This window comes from Rattus norvegicus, chromosome 3 (assembly GCF_036323735.1).
Source record: "Rattus norvegicus strain BN/NHsdMcwi chromosome 3, GRCr8, whole genome shotgun sequence".
NCBI classification, from domain to species: domain Eukaryota; kingdom Metazoa; phylum Chordata; class Mammalia; order Rodentia; family Muridae; genus Rattus; species Rattus norvegicus.
This window is the reverse complement of record NC_086021.1, coordinates 40003467-40023016: the sequence shown is the minus strand read 5'-3', so window position 1 is coordinate 40023016 and position 19550 is coordinate 40003467. Positions and strand designations below refer to the sequence as shown.

At 43.4% G+C, this 19550-nt stretch overlaps 1 pseudogene; it reads left to right on the top strand.

Moving 5' to 3' along the window:
* The first annotated feature begins 4137 nt into the window (after positions 1-4137).
* Positions 4138-4652, top strand: Btf3-ps8 (basic transcription factor 3, pseudogene 8; annotated as a pseudogene).
* The last annotated feature ends 14898 nt before the right edge of the window (positions 4653-19550 follow it).

The following is a 19550-nucleotide window of genomic DNA, read 5'->3' as shown; positions in this document are numbered from 1 at the left end:
GGGGATAATGCTGCATGAAGCCTGAGTGTGTGAACCATGCTGTCCTGCCCCTTGTCAAGCAAGAGGTCCGGGGCAAGCTGCCTAACTTGCTTCAACACAGTTTCTTGCAAAGTGGATAACAGAAATACCCACCTAAGAACGTCTGGTACATTAGCTGAAATACCCAACAAAAGGAAGAGAGAGCTGTATCCAGAGGTTAGGCATGGCTCCCAGTAGAAGGATAGGGCCACCAACCCATCTCAAAAATATTAACCAAGAATTGCTCCTATCTAAAGGAAATACAGGGACAAAGAGTAAAGCAGAAACTGAAGAGAAAGCCATCCAGAAACTGTTCCACATGGGGATCCATCCCATATGCAGACACTAAACCCAGACACTATTGTTGATGCCAAGAAGGGCTTGCTGACAGGAGCCTGATATAGTTGTCTCCTGAGAGGGTCTGCCAGAGCCTGACCAATACAGATGCGAATGCTTGCAGCCAACTGAGCATGGAAACCCTGATGGAGGAGTTAGGGGAAGGATTGAAGGAGCTGAAGTGGTTTGTAACCCCATAGGAAGAACAACAATATCAACCAACCAGAATTCCCAGAATGCCCAAGGACTAAACCACCAACCAAAGAGTATACATGGAGCGACCCATGGCTTCAGCTGCAAATGCAGCAGAGGACGGCCTTGTCCAGCATCAATGGGAAGGGAGGCCCTTGGTCCTGTGAAGGATCGATGCTCCATCGTAGGGGAATGCTAGGGATGTGAGGTCGCGTCAGGGTAGGGGAGCACCCTCATAGGAGCAGGGGAAGGGGAATAGGATAGGGGGTTTGTGGAAGGGAAACTGGGAAGGGGGATAATGTTTGAAATGTAAATAAATAAAATAACCAATAAAAACTTTTTAGAAGTACATCTAACAACAAAACATTTAAAAAGTCCATTGCCAGACAAGTGTTAGCATCTCCATCCCCAAACATCCACTAGTTACTCAATACGCCAGATATTTTAGCTCAGTGAGTAGTCAGTTGTAATTAACCTTTGGGAAGCTTGCCTTGTATGCACTTATAATAACCAAACATATGAAAACCAGAGGCTTAGTCACAGTGGCCACCCACTTCCTTTTTGTACACACGGATAGCGCTTGATTTCATTCGGTTAATTTGGACACCAACACAGATAACACTTTCCTGATTCACCCAAATCTTATCAAAATGTGCAAAATGATTCTTGACAGTGTTTGATCTGTGGGCACTTTGGAGCCCACAGATCAAACAGCTGGCAGTGAGGAAGGCATGCCTGCTAGATGTGTGTGGTATACACTACTGTTAGTTAAAGTAGCTTTCTGTAGATGGATGTTACCTCTCCACTGCACTCTCTGAGAGCAATAGTCTTTTCCATGTTATCACTTCACGTTTACTTGGTGAAAGGTTTCAGCCTACTGACACTTCCCCCACTCTCCCCTTTCATGATCAGAACAAGGGAGGCAGAAGGGAGAAGCTAATGTCCATCGGGTTTTCCCGACACTACGCTGCTTCGTTTCTCCTCCCCTACTCTGTCTACAGTGCCAGTGCCACTCCTCATACAGATCACAGAGGTAGGGAGCTGCCAGCTTGAGGACAGATGCATCCTCAGTCCTTTGCCAGACCTTCCTGAGTCCTTCGTGCACTGATTGAGCAGTGCATAGCCTGTCCCTGTCCCTGTCCCTGTCCCTGTCCCTGTCCCTGTCCCTGTCCCTGTCCCTGTCCCTGCCAACCCCTTTGGGAACTCTTCCCAAATTCTTTTTCAAGGTTAGGAAAGCAATACACAGACAGAAGGATAAAGAATACCAACTCCTGGGCTGGAGAGATGGCTCAGCGGTTAAGAGCACCCGACTGCTCTTCCAGAGGTCATGAGTTCAATTCCCAGCAACCACATGGTGGCTCACAACCATCTGTAAAGAGATCCGATGCCCTCTTCTGGTGTGTCTGAAGACAGCTACAGTGTACTTATATATAATAAATAAATAAATCTTAAAAAAAAAAAAGAATACCAACTCCTCTCCCCTGATACTAGAATATTCACAGAGCCTCCTTGGTCTGATCTCAGAGCTGTGACTCAGTTTCAACATTGATAGGTGACCAGGATTAAGGAATAGTGATGGAAATTTTGGAAGGTGGGGCTTTTCTGGTGTGTGTGTGTGTATGTGTGTGTGTGTGTGTGTATGTGTGTGTGTGTGTAATGTGTATCTATGTGTATGCTTATATATTTTGGGGTTGGTCTGTGTCTATATGTCTGTGTCTGTAATGTGTGTCTGTGTGTGTGAGTGTGTGTCTGTAATGTGTGTGTATGTTTGTATGTCTGTGTGTGTGACTGTGTGTGTGCTTGTATGTCTAAGTGTGTGTTCCTGTGTGTGTGTGCTTGTATGTCTGTTTGTGTGTTTGTGTTTGCACTAATCTACAGTCCAGCAATGAAAGTCCATCAGACTTCAGTGTTGACTTATAACACAGTATCAGATTCTCTGATTCAAGAGACTGAAGAGGCAGGTTGATCTCTGTGAGTTGGACATAAGCCTGAATGATGTTAGGGTACCCTTATGATTAGTTTTTTTTTGAATATGGAGTCACAGTAATTTTCCATGGTTTATCAACTGGGAAGCTGGGGAATTGTTCTAGTTTCGGTTTCAATAATGCCACCCAGCAGCTCTTTCTAGTACTTGGTCTTTGTTATATGATGTGGAGTCCTTTGTCCTCCAAGACACACACTTGGTGCTTGAGTCAATGGGGGAAAATAAAATCCTAGCTCTCCAGATCCTGGAAATAGCCTTAAATATTTACATAACTTTGGAAGCTTGTCGTGCATTCTGCAGTAGGGATTTTCACCAAGTTTTGGCAGACAAGTAACAGCAGTATAATGTTGGGGGTGGGGAGGGCTGAGACCTCTCTGGCTAACAAATAAGTCTCACGGAACTGATGTTTTCATATGGCAACTTTATGGCTTCTGTAGAGTGTCTTTTCCCACTCACAAATGGTACTTGGACTACTTTTTTACCCTCCTCCTTGCGTTTCTCTGTAAGATATTTAATGATCAGCATTTAAAAACTGAAATATCTTTTACAAAGGATGGGCAGGAACTCTGAAGGTCCACCACTGCCCCCTCAAGTCAAGTGACAATTGGTCTTAGACAGATACTAAAAAAAGAAACATTCACAAGATAAAATGAGTGAATCTCTTATACCTGTCTGTTCTGTTGCTGTGAAAAGACACCATGACCAAGGCAACCCTTAGAAAGAAAAGCATTTAATTGGAGCTGGCTTACAGTTTCATAGGTTGAGTCTATTATTATCATGGTGGGGAGCATGGCGGTGTGTAGGCAGATATGCAGGAGAACTAGCTGAGAATTCTACATCTGGATCTACAGGCAAAGAGGCATACACTGGGCTTGGCATGAACTTTTGAAACTTCAAAGCCCACCGTCAGTCACACACTTCTTCCAACAAGACTACACCTACTCCAATACTCTAACCCTTCCAAATAGTGACACTCCCTGGTAAGCAATAATTCAAATCTATGAGTCTCTACAGGGTATTTTTATTCAAACCACCACATTCTACTCCATAACCTTGTACTCATGTCATAATGCAAAAATGCATCCCATCTGTACTGGGCTGGTTTTATATCAACTGGACACAAGCTAGAGTCATCAAAGAAGAAGGAGCCTCAACTGAGAAGACCACTCCAAAAGGTCAAGCTGTATAGCATTTTCTTAATAATCAATAAGGGAGAGCTTGATTCATTGTGAGTAGTTACCATCCCTAGGCTGGTGGTTCTGGGTTCTAGAAGAAAGACGTCTGAGCAGGCCAGGGTCTTTACATCAGCTCCTGCCTCCGGGATCCTGCTCTGTTTGAGTTTCTGTCCTGACGTCCTTCAATGATAAACAGTGTTGTAGAAGTGTAAGCCAGATAAACCCCTTTCTCCCCAACAACACAAAAATAGAATCTCTAACTAAGACACTGTCCAATTTCAAAAATCCCCATAGTTTATCACAGTGTCAACACTGTTTAAAAGTCCACAGCTCAAAGCCGCCATCTTGCGTCCCCGTACATGTGCGCCTTATCTCAGCTGGTCTGCCCAAGACCCCCTGAGCGTGAGCCTTAGTCCCTCGCGCGCAGCCCCATTTCCACTCCGACAAGATGAAAGAAAAGATCATGAACCAGGAAAAACTCGCCAAACTGCAGGCGCGAGCGCGCATTGGTGGGAAAGGAACTGCTCGTAGAGAGAAGCAGGTCGTTCACAGAACAGCCACGGCAGACGATAAAAAACTGCAGTTCTCCTTAAAGAAGTTAGGGGTAAACAGTATCTCTGGTATTGAAGAGGTGAACATGTTTACAAACCAAGGAACAGTGATCCGTTTTAACAACCCTAAAGTCCAGGCGTCTCTGGCGGCAAACACCTTCACCATTTCAGGCCAGGACAAGACAAAGTAGCTGACAGAAACACTTCCCAGCATCCTCAATCAGCTTGGTGCAGACAGTCTGACCAGTCTGAGGAGACCGGCTAAAGCTCTGCCCGAACAATTTGTGGATGGAAAAGCACCACTTGCTACTGGAGAGGAGGAGGAGGATGAAGTTCTAGATCTGGTGGAGAATTTTGATGAATTTGGTGGAGAATTCTAAGAACGAGGCAAACTGAATTGAAGCGACTTCTGAAGAAGGTGACCCTTGGCAGAAGTTACAGGAGCTGCTATTTTATATCACGACTGCTTTTTGAAAATCTTTTTGTTTATTATGGATCTGATAAAAATCTAGATCTCTGATATTTTTAAGCCCAACCCCCCTCCCCGGACACTGCAGCTCTTTTCAGTTTCGCTTACGCCTAATTCATTCTTTGCAACAAATTAAGCTTAAGATGCCTGGGAATAAAGTTTGGAAAAAAAGGTTAATAAAATTCTTTAAATTATTTGCCTAGTTAAAAAAAAAGTCCAAAGTTCAAAGTCTCTGGTATTCGTGTCTATAAGTCCCTGGACTTAAAGGACTTATAAGGACTATAAGTCCCTGTAAAATAAAAATCAAAAAGCACATCACATACTTCCAACAGAAAATACATTATCATTACAAATGGGAGGGAAGAGAACAGTGAGGAAATAATGAACCAAAGCAAGATTAAAAACCAAACAGGGCCAACTCCAAATTCTGAATCTCCATGTCTGATGCCAAAGCACTCTTCAGATTCCAGCTCCTTTCAGTTTTGTTAAACAGCAACACACCTCTTTCTTGGACTGATTTCACACCCTGTTAGAAGTTCCCCTTGGAAGGTATACCATAATTGACATCTTGGGGGTCTCTAACAATATCCAGACTTCACCTTCACAGCCTCTCACAGTAGCTTCTTTGGTCCTTATACAAGGGCACTTCAGACTCATTCCTGGCCTCAGAGGTTTTCTTAGCTGTGGAGGGAGATTCCATAACCAACCCCTCTCTTGTATCCTTGGCTCTAGCGTCAGAATCGTGTGACCCAAACTGCCAAGTTTTGCTGTTTGATGAGGATGGAATCTGGCTCCCTTGTTAAGTTACATTTGCAACAGCTTCCTGAAGTTGCTAGTTTCCTTTGATACTTGAGCTTTCCTTTAATTCCTTTCCACAGCTCTTGCCCTAAGGTTACCACTCCCTTTATTCCATGTAGCATAAGGCTTTTCTTTACATTTTTTTTTTTATCTCCTTGGGCACTAGTCTTAGCTCCATAATACTTCCTGGTGCTTCTTTTCTCCCAGAACTGTACATTTTGTGTCTCTCTTTGTCTAACTTGCTCTTTTTCACGATAGTTCTGCATAAAAGTGATTACTGAGACCACACAACACAGACCATACTGAGCTGTCTGAAATCTCCTCGGCCAGTGCCATTAATCCAAAAGTCTTCAATTTACCCTCAGGCAGATTTTTCAGACAAAGGGCAGGAAGTAGCCACCTTCTTTGCAAAAAAGAAAAAAAAATGGCCTTTGGGCCACTTACTAATATTCTTCCCCTCTGAAACTTCTTGAGTCTGACCATCATAATATACATTATTGTCAGCACCACCGTCTTCTATGCTCCTACCAGTATGGCCCATTTAGCCCCACCTAAAGCATTCATCTGGTTTCTTAATCCAAAGCAGCATGGTCAGGCCTACCACAGCAATCCTTCACTCCCAGGTACCAGCTTCTGAAGAAGTAGCTAAGAGAGCATGCAGAGAGCAAGGTACTTGGCTTGGCTTTGAAACCTCCTCAAAGCCCACTCCCAGTGGCACACTCACTCTAACAAGGCCACACCTCCTAGTCACTTCAAATAATGTCACTTCCTAGATACTAAGCCTGTGACGACCATTTTTATTCAAACATCCACACTATTGTTGTTCCAAAAAAGAGCGGTGAGGTTGGATGTAGCTCAGTCGTGAAGAACCTTTGTTGTTCTGGCAGAAGACCAGTGTTCAATTCTCAGCACCCACACAGTAGCTCACAGCATCTGTAACTCTAGTTCTAAGGGATCGAACATCCTTTTGTGACCCCTACAGGCCTAAGGCACACATGGGATGCACGTACATACTTTCAGACAAAAAACACCCATACACATAAACTTAATTTTTTTTAAAGAGCAGCATTGTCTTTAGCAGCATGCGTGGGAGACACTACACTATTGATCCATGTGTGATCCAGTAATTTTTCATGAACTACTAACCTCTTCATTCTGGGGTGCTGTTGTTGCCATGAGGAGGCTACACAGCTCTCTATTCCAATGATCTCAGAGAGGCCAGATTTCACTGTTTAGCCTGGCTCATGCACTCCCACGGGGAACCACTGACGCACTGCCCCCAGCATGCTATTCTTGCTGCTTCAGCTGCCACCTGGGTTATGACAGACTCGAGGGTAGCACTCAGTCCCTGCCTTTTCCTTCAGCCACACTTCACTGATGAAAGTGCCACGGGCCACACAGTGTTCATCCCCGGTACACTTGCACCCCAGAAATGGAAACAACTTGGCCATGGTCTCTGATCAAGTTCCTGACTTTGGTTTGCAGAATTTTGAGAATTTTTGTCTCTGCGTTCATGAAGGAAATCGGTTCATAGTTTGGGTTCTTTTTGTTTTGTTTTATTTTGTTTTGGGCCTTGTTGTCATTTGCTTTCTTACTGCATCCGTGTTTAACAACTTTGGTATCAGGCCATGGCTGTCTGTGCAGAAAGATCTGGATAGTTAGGTCTTCTTTAATGGCTAAACATCGAGAAAAACCAACAGCCTTGGCAACAGTCTATGATGTTTAGAGACAAAGGTCTCCTGGAACCTTTTGGCCAAATGATTCAACAAAACACTAGAGGGTTTAATAGTGGCACAAAGTGTCTAGTTGGGGCATTGTGTCCCCCATTATATAATATATATATATATATATATATATATTGCCTCTACAATAACAGGTTTGTACATGGCTTTTTAGTACCAGTTGTTCCTCCCTATATTCTTCCCTTATCCTACCTTCTCATCCCCTCCCTCTTAGTTCCACTTTATCTCTTTGCAGCACTGTACACTATTTCCCCTTCCTTGGAACATCCCCTTCTCCCTCCCTTACTAGCTACCTAATCTCTATGGGTATTCCAATTCAAATAAGACAAGGCTGAAGCTTAAAAAGTAACATCAACATATAGGAGAAAACATGCGGTACTTGTCTTTTGGCATATGAGTTACCACACTTGGGATGACCACTTCTAGCTCTATTCATTTAGTGGCAAATTTCTTGGTTTCATTTTTCTTAACAGCTGAATAATATTCCATCATGTAAATTAAATGTACCCTATTTTAATTATCTATTCATCAGCTAATGGCTACCTATTCATCAGCTAATGGCCATCTATGTTGTTTCCAATTTCTGGCTATTATGAATAGAACAGCAATAAACATGGGTGAGTATGTGTCTCTGTAGTAAGATATAGAATCCTTGGATATATACCCTACAGTGCTACAGCTGAATCCTGTTGTAAAACAATTTTCAGATTTTTGAGGAACCTCCATACTGATTGTCATAGTGGCTGGATCAGTTTGCTCTCCCACCAGCGATGAATAATGTCTCCCTTTCTCCCCATTCTTACTAGAAGTTGCTACCATTTGTTTTATTATCTTGGCCATTCTGACTGGGGTAAGATGAAATCTCAAAGTAGTCTTAATTTATATTTCCCCCAAATATCATTGCTTTCTCTCCATAACATGATGGCAAATCCCGAGTGCTGAAGATAAGACTTATTTATATCACCTGTATAAATTGAGCCAGCGCCCAACTAAAAGCTTCACTCCTACTAGTGTTCAAGCCACTGGAAGATACTTTGTAGGTTACTGGAGAGGAAAATAAACAATGTCACTCATCTACAAACCCTGCAACCTACAACAACCTGCCTGTAAGAAACACTGTTACAGTAATGAAATGTGTGGGACTAACCAACTACTTTTTGACTGAATTCAAGGCCCACTGCATGAGATATATACCTGTGCATGACACTGATAAAGTGATCAGGAAAAATGATTCTAGACAGGTATTCTAGGTATGTCCTAGGGCAAAACCTATTATTATTTTGCTAAAGGAAATTAGCAAAAGAGATTTCTGATGTCATATTGGTATACTCATATGTGGCGATTTGAATAAGAATGCCCCCTTCTGTCATCAGAAAGTGGCACTATTTGAGAAGGATTAGACAATGTGGCTAACCTTGTTGGAAGAAGTGGTTTTGAGATAAGCCTATGCCAGGCACAGCTCCCCCCCCTCTCTCTCTCCTTGCATCAGGATAGGTTTCAGATACTTCTTCAGCAGCACACCTACATGGCGCCATGCTCCTCATGATGATAATGGAACAAACCTCTGAAAACTGGAAGCAAGACTCCAATTAAATGCTTTCTTCTATAAGAGTTGCCTTGGTCATGGTATCTCTTCCCAGGTATAGAACAATGACTAAGACAACATAGTTCAAAAAAGTTTCTTCTTGCAGTGGATGGTATTTAACAGAGACCCATAGCTGGACTGTTCACAGAGAGTGGGAGAGTTTGGAGCATTCAGTCCTAAAGGATGTGTCTTTATCAAATCCCCTCCCTCAAGGGTTACGGATTTGTGTGGAAAGAAAAATTGTAGGGGCCAAAAATGACAGCCGACTCAAAAAAGAAAAGGTGTCTTCCAAACACAAAGAAACTGTTACACATGAATTCACAAAGACTATGAAGATATGCACAAGTTCAAACCAGCCAAAGTTCTAGCACATAAAGGGGGAAAGTGAACACAAAGCCCCAGCCCTTACCAAGAATATCTTCACAGCTGATATCTGCTGGAAAAGGAAAAATCAGTTTTCTGCAAAGGCATGTCACTGGGTGTATCAACAACATTCCAGGGCAGGCAACATGCCCAGGAGGAGTTGAACTACACAAGAGGGACTCCATGCTTATCTGTGCGTTTTTGGTTTTGGTTTTAGTTTTTATCTTGGTTACTGCTTTCTCTTTTTTGAGGAGGAGAGAGAACATGAAGTTGTAGTAGGGAAGTGGATAATATACAAAACATAAAAGCCAAAAATAAATGATTTCCTGGAGCCAAAAAGAGGAGAGAAGAGGGAAGAGGAGAGGGCCAGGGAAAGGAAGAGTTGGACCTTATTAAAATGTTTTATGACTTCTTTTTTCTTTAAAGCCATATTGAGAAAATCAAATGCCAGTCATGGTGGCACATGATTGCAACCTCGGAATGTGAGATGGAATCTGAAGGGTCATGAGCCTTCAGGCCAATTTCAGCTCCATAGCAAGACCTGAACAAAAACAGCAGTTAGATGGCTCAGGGAATAGACTCACTTATCACCAACTCTACCTGAATTCAACCCCAGACCCACAAGACGGAAGAGGTGAACTAACCCCTTCAAGTTGTCCTCTTATCTCCACACAGTGAGGTATGTGAACATAGGGGAATGCACACTCTCTCACACACACATGCACACACACACACACACACACACACACATGCACAAACACACACACACACACAAACACACACCGCACATACACACATACACACACACATACACACACACACACATACACACACACACACACACACACACACACACAAATAAGGAAATATCATTTTAGGATCATACCTTACACCAATGATAAGGATGCAACTCAATGTGACCGGAAGTCTCAGAAGGAGACAACATAAAAAAGAGACATAACCTAGCATTGTGGCTCTAACCCCCCAGAGGATCCAATGCCCTCTTCTGACTCTCTCAGACTCTGCACTCACATATACACATTTACACAAATGCACACATATACACATATAATTTAAAAATAATAAAACGAGGGATTAAGAAGGGGGTTACGAGGACTGTCTTTTGTTTCAATTCCCAGCATGCACAACCTGAATTCCCAGACACTAAACAGTGTTTCTCTAGTTCCAAGGAACCTAACACTCTCTTCTGGCTTCTATAGGCACTGCATCCATGTGCATACATGTAGGCAAAATACCTATATACATTTTTTAAATGTAAATCTCAAAGAATAGTATATTGTTTAAAAATAATAATAAAATAGCTCTTTTAAGAGTAAAGTGAGCAAGAATTGCCATGATGCAGAACAATCGGAATTCCTACACACTACTGAGGAGCACAGCATAGCACGGCCATTTGGGGAAACTATTTAGCAGTCTCTTACAGAATTACACACACACCTACTACACAATCCGGCAGTTCTCCTCCAAATATTTATTCAACAGAAACTAAGATATATATATCCACAAAGGCTTTGTATCAAATGTTCATAGTTGGTGTGTATATGGTAGCTCCCACAAGAAACAATCTAAACGTCCATCAACAACTACAGGAATAAACAGATTACTGTATGTTTACACAATGGAACACTGCCCAGGTTTTTAAAAGAACATACTTCTGATAAACAGAGCATGGGTAATTTCACAAGACATGATGTTGGGCAAGAGAAGGAACAAACGCGTGTGCGTGATACACTGTCATCCATACAAAAGTTAAGAAGAAGCTGATTGGGCCATGTGTCTAGTAACCAGTAGTAACCACCTCCGTGGGTCAAACATGGATTACACTGAGCAGGAAAGATTTGTGCAGTGCAGTGTGTGTAAAATTGATTGCTGCAACTATTGTAATGGTTTGTTGAATCATCAATTTGGCACGGTCTAGAGTCATCTGGGAAGAAATCTTTAGTGGGAACGTGTCTAGATCAGAATCGGCCTGTGGACATGTTGGGAGCAGGAGGTTGTCTTAAATTAACTGATGTGGGAAGACCTGGCCTGAAAACAGGCAGCACTATTCCCAGCTTGGGGCCCTGGACTGGGTACGAATAGAGGAAACTAGACAGGCAGTGAGCACACCTATGTCCATTTCTCTCTGCTCTTGGCTGTGGGCATGATGTAATCCGGTGTCCTGGTGCTGTGACTTTCCTATAGTGATGGACTGTGGCCTGGACCTCTAAGAGTTCACCTATTTTCTGCTCTTCTATTAGCAAAGTCATGCTTATAAGTGGCCAGGACCATAACAGCTTTTGCTCTGCTCCAAGCCCATTCCATGGAACTATTTTTCGCTCTCCCCTTTATTTGCTAGTAATTTGGTATTCAAATAGGCAGCCATTTTGAATGGCAGCTACAAGATCTGCCGTAGAGTATGCAAAAACTATTAATTGAATAGGTCAGTAATTTTCCAAATCTTCAGAGCCCTCTCCTCTGAGCTCTGATCTAGCTGGGTGACAAGAATAGTGAGATTCCAAAGAAAGCAAAATGGCTTCCCCATCAAGGATTCTCATCTGGAGAGACCCACAGAGAGCCAGTTTATCTCAGATATCCCTGGACTTGGTGTCTCAATCCATGAAGCTCCTCAACTGCTTTCAGAATTGTTTGAGAGTTGAAAGAAAGGATGCATTTTTTTTCAAAAATACTAAAATAAAATGAAACAACAAAAATGTAAATGCCTAGAAAATGAAATGTTAATCCACTAAAAATAGCCTTACATAAGTACATTACATACGTGCATATATGTGTTTAAAGTATACACATATAAATTATACCTAGGTGTAAATGAGCACATGTAAATAATACTAAATTGGTACAATGGTACATTATAATGTACTTGGTGAAGGAGCATGCAAAAGAGACTTGCCTTAGTTGCATGGTGCCAGGAAAATATCGCCTTGACTACATCACAACCACATTCTGTTCAATGAATGAATACCTCCCTGCATCCTCCTTTTCTCTGTCTTTCTTTCCTTTTTGATTTAATTTTACTTACTTTAGTGGTCACTGCAGTAACTTTCTATAATCATAATGGAAGTCATCCTTCATGGCAACTAGACGTCCAAAGTTCCTGAACAGAGAATTTTCGACTCACACCAGACATCTAGTACTAGCTATAGCCTTCCTCTGGCCCCTCAGTGGGTAGCACACAGGATTCCCTCTGTTTCTTACACCATTGCCCTGAACATTATCCCAAAGTTTTCAAGGATACCCGACAGTGTCTTCTGTCTCATTGGGACTGTAGTAACAAACTGCTTCCCTCAACTCAGCATCCTGAATCCTGGAAAATTCCTAAGGCATAAGTCATTTGAGTCTGTGCTCCATTTTTTTTTTGTTTCTGCTTGACCTTTGGGGTGGAATGGAAGGAATATTCTTTCATAATGGAGTAATGTGGGCTTAGAAGTCAGCCAGACCTGCGTCATCTGTGTTTATCCTGGGAAAGGTCTCAGAGTTTGCCCATCATTTGACATCAGGTGGAAACAGGGCCTGGAGCTCTGTCAAGATCCTGCTGGTTACAGGCTTTCTGACCTAACATACATCATTTCTCTCTGAGACCATGTGTTTCCCTTGTGAGTGGAAGAATCCCAGCCTCATGCATAGAGCCACTCTCCCAGTCCTCGAGGTGTGTGTCCAGCAAGGTCAGCACGATGCCTGGCACAAAGAGAATGCTCAGAACACAGTCAAGCAGAACAATTAATGGTCACCAGGGCCTGGAAGGACAGAAAACAGGGAGTGACTGCTTAGTAGATACTGGCTTTCTTACGGAATGATAAAAATGCTCTGGGGCTAAATATCAGCGATGATTGCACAATGTTCTTAACGTACCGAATAACACATCACTACACGGTGTAACGTGATTAAAATGGGGCGAGTGGGGATATAGTTCAGGGGTAAAGCATTTGTCTAGCATGGATGGGGTCCTGGGTTTGATCCTCACACCTCAAAAACAAGACTAAAACAGTCAGTTTATATTACATTTACTTTTACCACAATAAAAGATGAACGACAGTAGTTGTTCCCTGCCTTTATACCCATGGGGTGAAAAGAAGGAAGAACCTAGAACCAGTCAGGAATTCCTCCTATGAGAACAAGAACTGAGAATCAAGACAAAGGTCAGCATTGTGGTGGGGAACACAGAGTCTGGGTCAATGGGTGTCACTGGTCGTGACTGGAAGGGAGGGGCAACAGAGCAGGATAAGAAAACAAATGGCATCACTTTCCAGACTCCAGGGAACCAGCTGCGCTCAGTGAACTTTGTCATGGCCATGTTGGTGTGCAGAGTGCAAGTCACAGATCGGAAGGAGATAGCAGGCCTGGAAGAAATGAGTCATGGAGAGGAAGAGATCGTCACTCACCCACTGAGGAAGGCACAACCACAAGGCGGCATGATATGGAGCCCAGAGTTCCCTCTGAATCCTCTGGAAATGACTAACATTTCCAGCACCTGCCACATCTCAGCTCCGTCTGCTCTCCCATTCCCCACTGTAATTCAGCTCCTGGATGACCTAGGTGAGACTCAGATGGGACAAGCGCACACTTCGGGATATAACGACTACCCATTAGACTGCCGCCACCCCATGCCACTTCAGAGATGTCCGACTTTGAACATTCTCTCTCATTTCCCTTTCCCTCTCTCTCTCTCTCTCTCTCTCTCTCTCTCTCTCTCTCTCTCTCTCTCTCTCTCTCTGTTCATATGTGAGTGCAGTCATCTGTGTCTCATGATGCTATGTGGAGTCAAGGATGGTCCTCACCCTCCACCTTGTCTGAGATGGGTTTTTGTTGTTGAACTTTGTGTCCATCAAGCTCAGCCATCTGCGAGTGTCTGCAGGTCCTTCTGTCTCCATCTCTACCTTCCATCTCATCGTAGATTTGCTCGGCTTTTCTGAAATTCCTCATGAAACAGAGAAGCCTTGCCCGTGATCCTGCTCATAATACTGTCAGGAAGAGCCATGTGGCGGGCAAGCCCGCCTCAGAGCAGACTCCTGATAAACATAGTCTCTTTCTCCTCCAGAGAATCCATTCTCTCTTTCCACCAGCCCACAAAGTAGCAGACTCCTGATAAACATAGTCTCTTTCTCCTCCAGAGAATCCATTCTCTCTTTCCACCAGCCCACAAAGTAGGAGAGGACGTGGACATAGACAGTGAATAAAGGAAGAATCCACCCGGCACGATAAGTGAGCATAAAAGATGACTTTTAATATTAATGGGTTTATTCATAATAATCCTGGAAATGGAAGCTGCATAAATGGCCATCAGCAGGTGAGTACAAACATACACATTAAATATTTACACAGCCAAACAGATACCCATGAGAAAAAGAAGCCGGGCATACACCAAAAAAAAACATAACCATGTGGCAATATTCAAATGAAGTTAATAAGTAGTCAAAACTAACTACGATGAGAGGCGTCAGAAGAGCAGTTAGCTTTGGGGTGTTCCTGACCACATAAGAGCACAATAGAGAAGACTGAAAACATGGCTCACCTTGATGTCCTTGGTCCTTACATGTATAAGAAACTCATCAGGGTGTGTATGTAGGCTTGGCATTTTGTATGTTATACTACAATAGTTAGAGGTGGGAAGTGGGGACCTGCCATGGATGTCCTCAAAGACACACTATGAAAAAAAAAGACATACTATGAAGTCCCAAACCCAAAATACCAAGCCTGAAGTTGTGCAAATGACTCACACATACATTTAAGAAAAAGCATAAAGACAGAGAGCCAAAGAAATACTTAGCCAAGCCTGGGGGTGAAATCATTTCAAATAACACCAGAAGGATGGGTAGTGAGAGGAGAGAGGAAAATAGCCTGCTGCATCCCCACAAGTGACTTTTGTTTTCTTTTCTTTTCTTTCTTTTTTTTCCAGCATTGTTTATGGCTGGTGAGGTGGTCTGATAAGTACAGGGGCTTACTGAGAAAACATGGTGACCTGGGTCCCATCCCCAAAGCCCATGAAGAAGAAAACCAGCTCCCAAAAGTTGTCCTCTGACCTGCACATAATACCATGCACATGGCTGCACTCACTTACACACGTACACACACACGCAGCAGTAAAGTTTAATATATAGACTCATTGTGTGTACATGTATGTGTATACTGTGTGTGAGAGCACTCACATACCACAGTATGTATGTGGACTGTAAAGGACAACCCCAGGGGACAGTCTATACTTCGACCTTGTTTTCGAGGCAGGGTCTCTTTGTTAAGCCACTGCTACACATTACCCCATGCTAGCCAGACCCTGAGGTCCGTGGTGGGGGTGTCTCATGACTGCACATCCAGGAGTGCCGGGATTAGAGACATGTAACTTTCTGTCTGGCTTTTTACATGTATTCTGAACAGCCGAACTCTGGACATCAGGCTTGCATAGCAGACATTTTATCCACTAATCCATCTCCTTGTCCTGAGATCTGGTTGCTCCTGTGGTCATTCACGCTGGCTGTTTTAATTGAATCTCTTTGAGTGTGGTTAAGAGGGAAGATGAGCATGTCTAATACATTGATACTTTCCACACACATGGCTAGTTGATAGGCTACAAGCACTTCACAGTCCTCAGGGCTGTGCTCACAGCTCTACTGAGCTGTCACCAGTCCCCGGTACCTTCTAACAGCCTCTATAGTATTCTAAAACTAGGTATAGAGACAAAAAAGCTGGACACATTTCCAGCCTTTGGCTACTTTTTCATCATGGGCAACTTCCCACACGATGAATCCCTCCTCTCCAAGATCCAAGTCAGCCACAAAAGTCACCTCTTCACCCTGTCTTTGAGCTGTACACTGACACATAAGCAGTCAAATATGAAACAACATGACCATAAAAGAAGAAGCGAGCTGCAGGCGCCACACAGAACCCATTTTCTGGCAAAGATAGTGAGAGTAGCTGCCAGCTCTCAGGGCCCTGGAAGTGGAGTTTCAGCAACACAATTGTGATCTGAGATGCCAGCATCCTGTGGCATCTCGAAGGCAGCTTCCCCAGATCAATGGCCGCTGTTCTTAGGCAAGAAGCTCCCCAGCTGCCATTTTATCCACTAAAATGATCCTGCCAAGGTGTCTGTGAGGTATAGAGCCCGTAACAAATCCTTTCCTTGTCTGGATTGGAAGTGCTGAATGAGTTGACCAGTATAACAGCATCTCTCCCCAGGGAAATTAACCCAATCAATGAACCAAACTGTCATATAATACATACATGGGGAAGAGACTCTCCACATGGGGACGTTGGCTCACACACTTGTTAGCATTAGCCAACGTGAAATCTAGATGCAGGAGAGAGATTCAAGTGAAGATGGCGCTTGTGGGCCATGAAGCACTTTCTTGTTTTCCAAAGTAATTCAGTTTTTTGTTCCGGAAGCCTTACAGCTGACTAGATAGAACAAGTCCACCTACATCACCAAGAGCAACGATCTTTCCTAAACCCGGCTGATTCTAGATACAAACCACATCCATAGACTATCTTCACAGATCCACCTAACCTAAAAGTCCCTGCAGTCCCCCACCACACTCACCAACCCAAAACCCCAGGGATGAGTGTGACCTTTCACCTTGATCAAGACTTCTTGTTTAAACCAACATGATTGGTTTGAGAGAAAAAAAAAAAAAACTGAGAAATGACTCAGGATCCAAGCTTGACTTGACACTGGGCTCAATGCCTGGTAAACTGACGTGATAAAAAGAGTCCTAAAAGTTGTGAATGCACACAGTAAGTCAATGAGAATCGTTTTAAATGTTTGCACAGTTGAATACTGAGCAAATCAAGGCAGTAGCACCCAAGAGAGCAGCGCCCCTTGTCGCCCATCCTGTCAAAGCCTAACCTAGCTGCTGCTGTCTCTTTCTTTGGACTATAACCACAAAGTTCTTCTGGTTCACTCTCCTGCCCAACCGCCAGAGACTACTATTCCCAAAGCAGTGCTCAGGGCTGGTAATTATGTAGTATGATTATGCCTCCCTGACTAAAGTCTCCCCATTACAGACCCAGCTTAGCTCTTCTACACCTCAGGTCTGTAGCCGACACAGTTTGGTCGCAAGCAACAGACACCAACTTTGATAGAAGCAAAAGAGAAACTCCTGAAATAGACATAGTGAGGAAGGAAAAGCTGAAGTGTTTTTTGATTGGTTTTTGGTTTGGTTTTGGTTTTGGTTTTAGTTTTGGTTTTTGGGACAGGGTTTCTCTGTACAGCCCCAACTGCCCTGGAACTAGCTCTATAGACCAGGCTGGCCTCGAACTCACAAGAATCCTCCTGCCTCTGACTCCCGAGCACTAGGATTAAAGGTGTGCATCACTACAGTACACCACACTACACCATATAGCACACCACAGCACACACCATACCATACCACCCTATAATACACACCACATTATACCACACCACACACTACACCACACCACACTATAACACTCCACATTACATCACACCACACCACACACACACACACACACACACACACACACACCACACCACACCACACTCCACACCACACCACACTCCACCATACCATAGCACACCACAGCACACCAAACCTCATCACACCACAGCACACCAGCTTAAAAGCTGAAGTCCTTGAGCAGGACTGTCTCAGATCATCAAAGCAGAAGCTGCCAGTCTTCTGAGAAGTCAGGTTCAGGGATAAGTCAGTCAGCATCTTAATCTATGGAATACGTCCCCTGACCAACTTTCAGGGTCAGAGTGTCTGACTGCCTGGCTTTAATTCACATCCTACCCTTGGCCAGAATATACTCCTGATATAATTATTTAAATTGATGTTAATTAAGCCAGACATATAGGACACTTGGGAAACAGAAAGCAGAAGCAGGTAGATTTCTACGAATTCAAGGCCAGTCTGTTCTACAGAGCAAGTTCTAGGCCATCCAGGGATATATATAATGAGGCTCTGGAGAGAGAGTGTGTATGACAGAGAAAAAGAGAGGTGGTGGAGAAAGAGAGAGACAGAGACAGAGAGACTGAGAGAGAGACAGAGACAGAGAGAGGCAGAGAGAGACAGAGAGAATCAGAGACAGAGAGAAATAGAGACAGACAGACAGACAGACAGACAGACAGAGAGGAGCTGTTAATAAGAGCAAAAATGACATGCCATGTGGGTAAGGGAAATTTCACACAGCCAAGACAAAGAAATACAAGCAATTAATGACAGCTAAAAGAGAGAATTGGTCTTCCCCAAGGATGAGCTCTCTAAATAGGTGTCCAATATTCCAATATCAAATGATCATCCCTAAAAGCATGTGTGTGAGTGTGAGTGTGAGTGTGTGTGTGTGTGTGTGTGTGTGCGCGCACGTGTGACATACATGCATAGGTATGCAACACTAAATTTACTCAGCATGTTTTATCTATATATTTATCCATATATTTATACCCATATATATTATATTTATATATAAAATAATTAAAGAGGCCACGGATTTGAGGAGGAGTGGGTACATGTGACATGGGAGGGCTTGGAAGAAAGTGAGGGAGGGGTAATGATGTAATTATATTTTAATTAAGTTTTTAAAAGACTGATATTAGTAAGAAAAGGCCAGAAGTTACACGCCAGCCTGGTTTACAAAGTGAGTTCCAGGACGGCCAGGGCTGTTAAATAGAAAAACCAAAACAACAAAAAGAAACAAAAAGAAAAAGAATGGGCCAGAGATGGTCAAAGAATCAGGTACGGAACTAGGAAAATAGAAACTTTGTGAGCAAGAACAAGACACAAGTGCTCTCTGGCCATGTTTGGCAGCCAAAGGACACTTATATGTTAGAGTTGGGAAACGGGATGCCAAAGATCACAGTCTTTGTGTCCAGGAGGGCCAAGGAAGAATGATAAGAGGGGCCCCTAACTAGCCAACCAGAAATAGGCTTTCTGAACTACAAGACAGTGGACCAGCACTAAAGACCTCCAGTTGAAAACCAGTTCCCCTCCTTTCATGGCCAGTCTGGAAGTGTACTTGACCCAAAGAATAGAGCACAAAGGCTTTTCCTGATTTCTCACCTTAGCTGTCTGTCCTTGCTTCCACATTGGCCACAGATAGTATATGGCACAGTAAAGGAAGTTAGGCCAGGACTAGAGAGTAAGGGTGCCAACCGCTGAGTCTCCACTGTGTTATTTGTTGTCTGCTCCCCTCCCCCACTGAAATGTGAGCTCTGAAGAGCAGAAACCACATCCACATGTCTGCTTACTGCTGTGTCCCCACCAAACTACTCAGTGTACAAATAAACACTGCTCATGAACACGTAGCCAGCACATAGAGTGGAAGCGACCCCCAAGCCTCTGATGTTGACCAAATATCAGGCCTGGCAC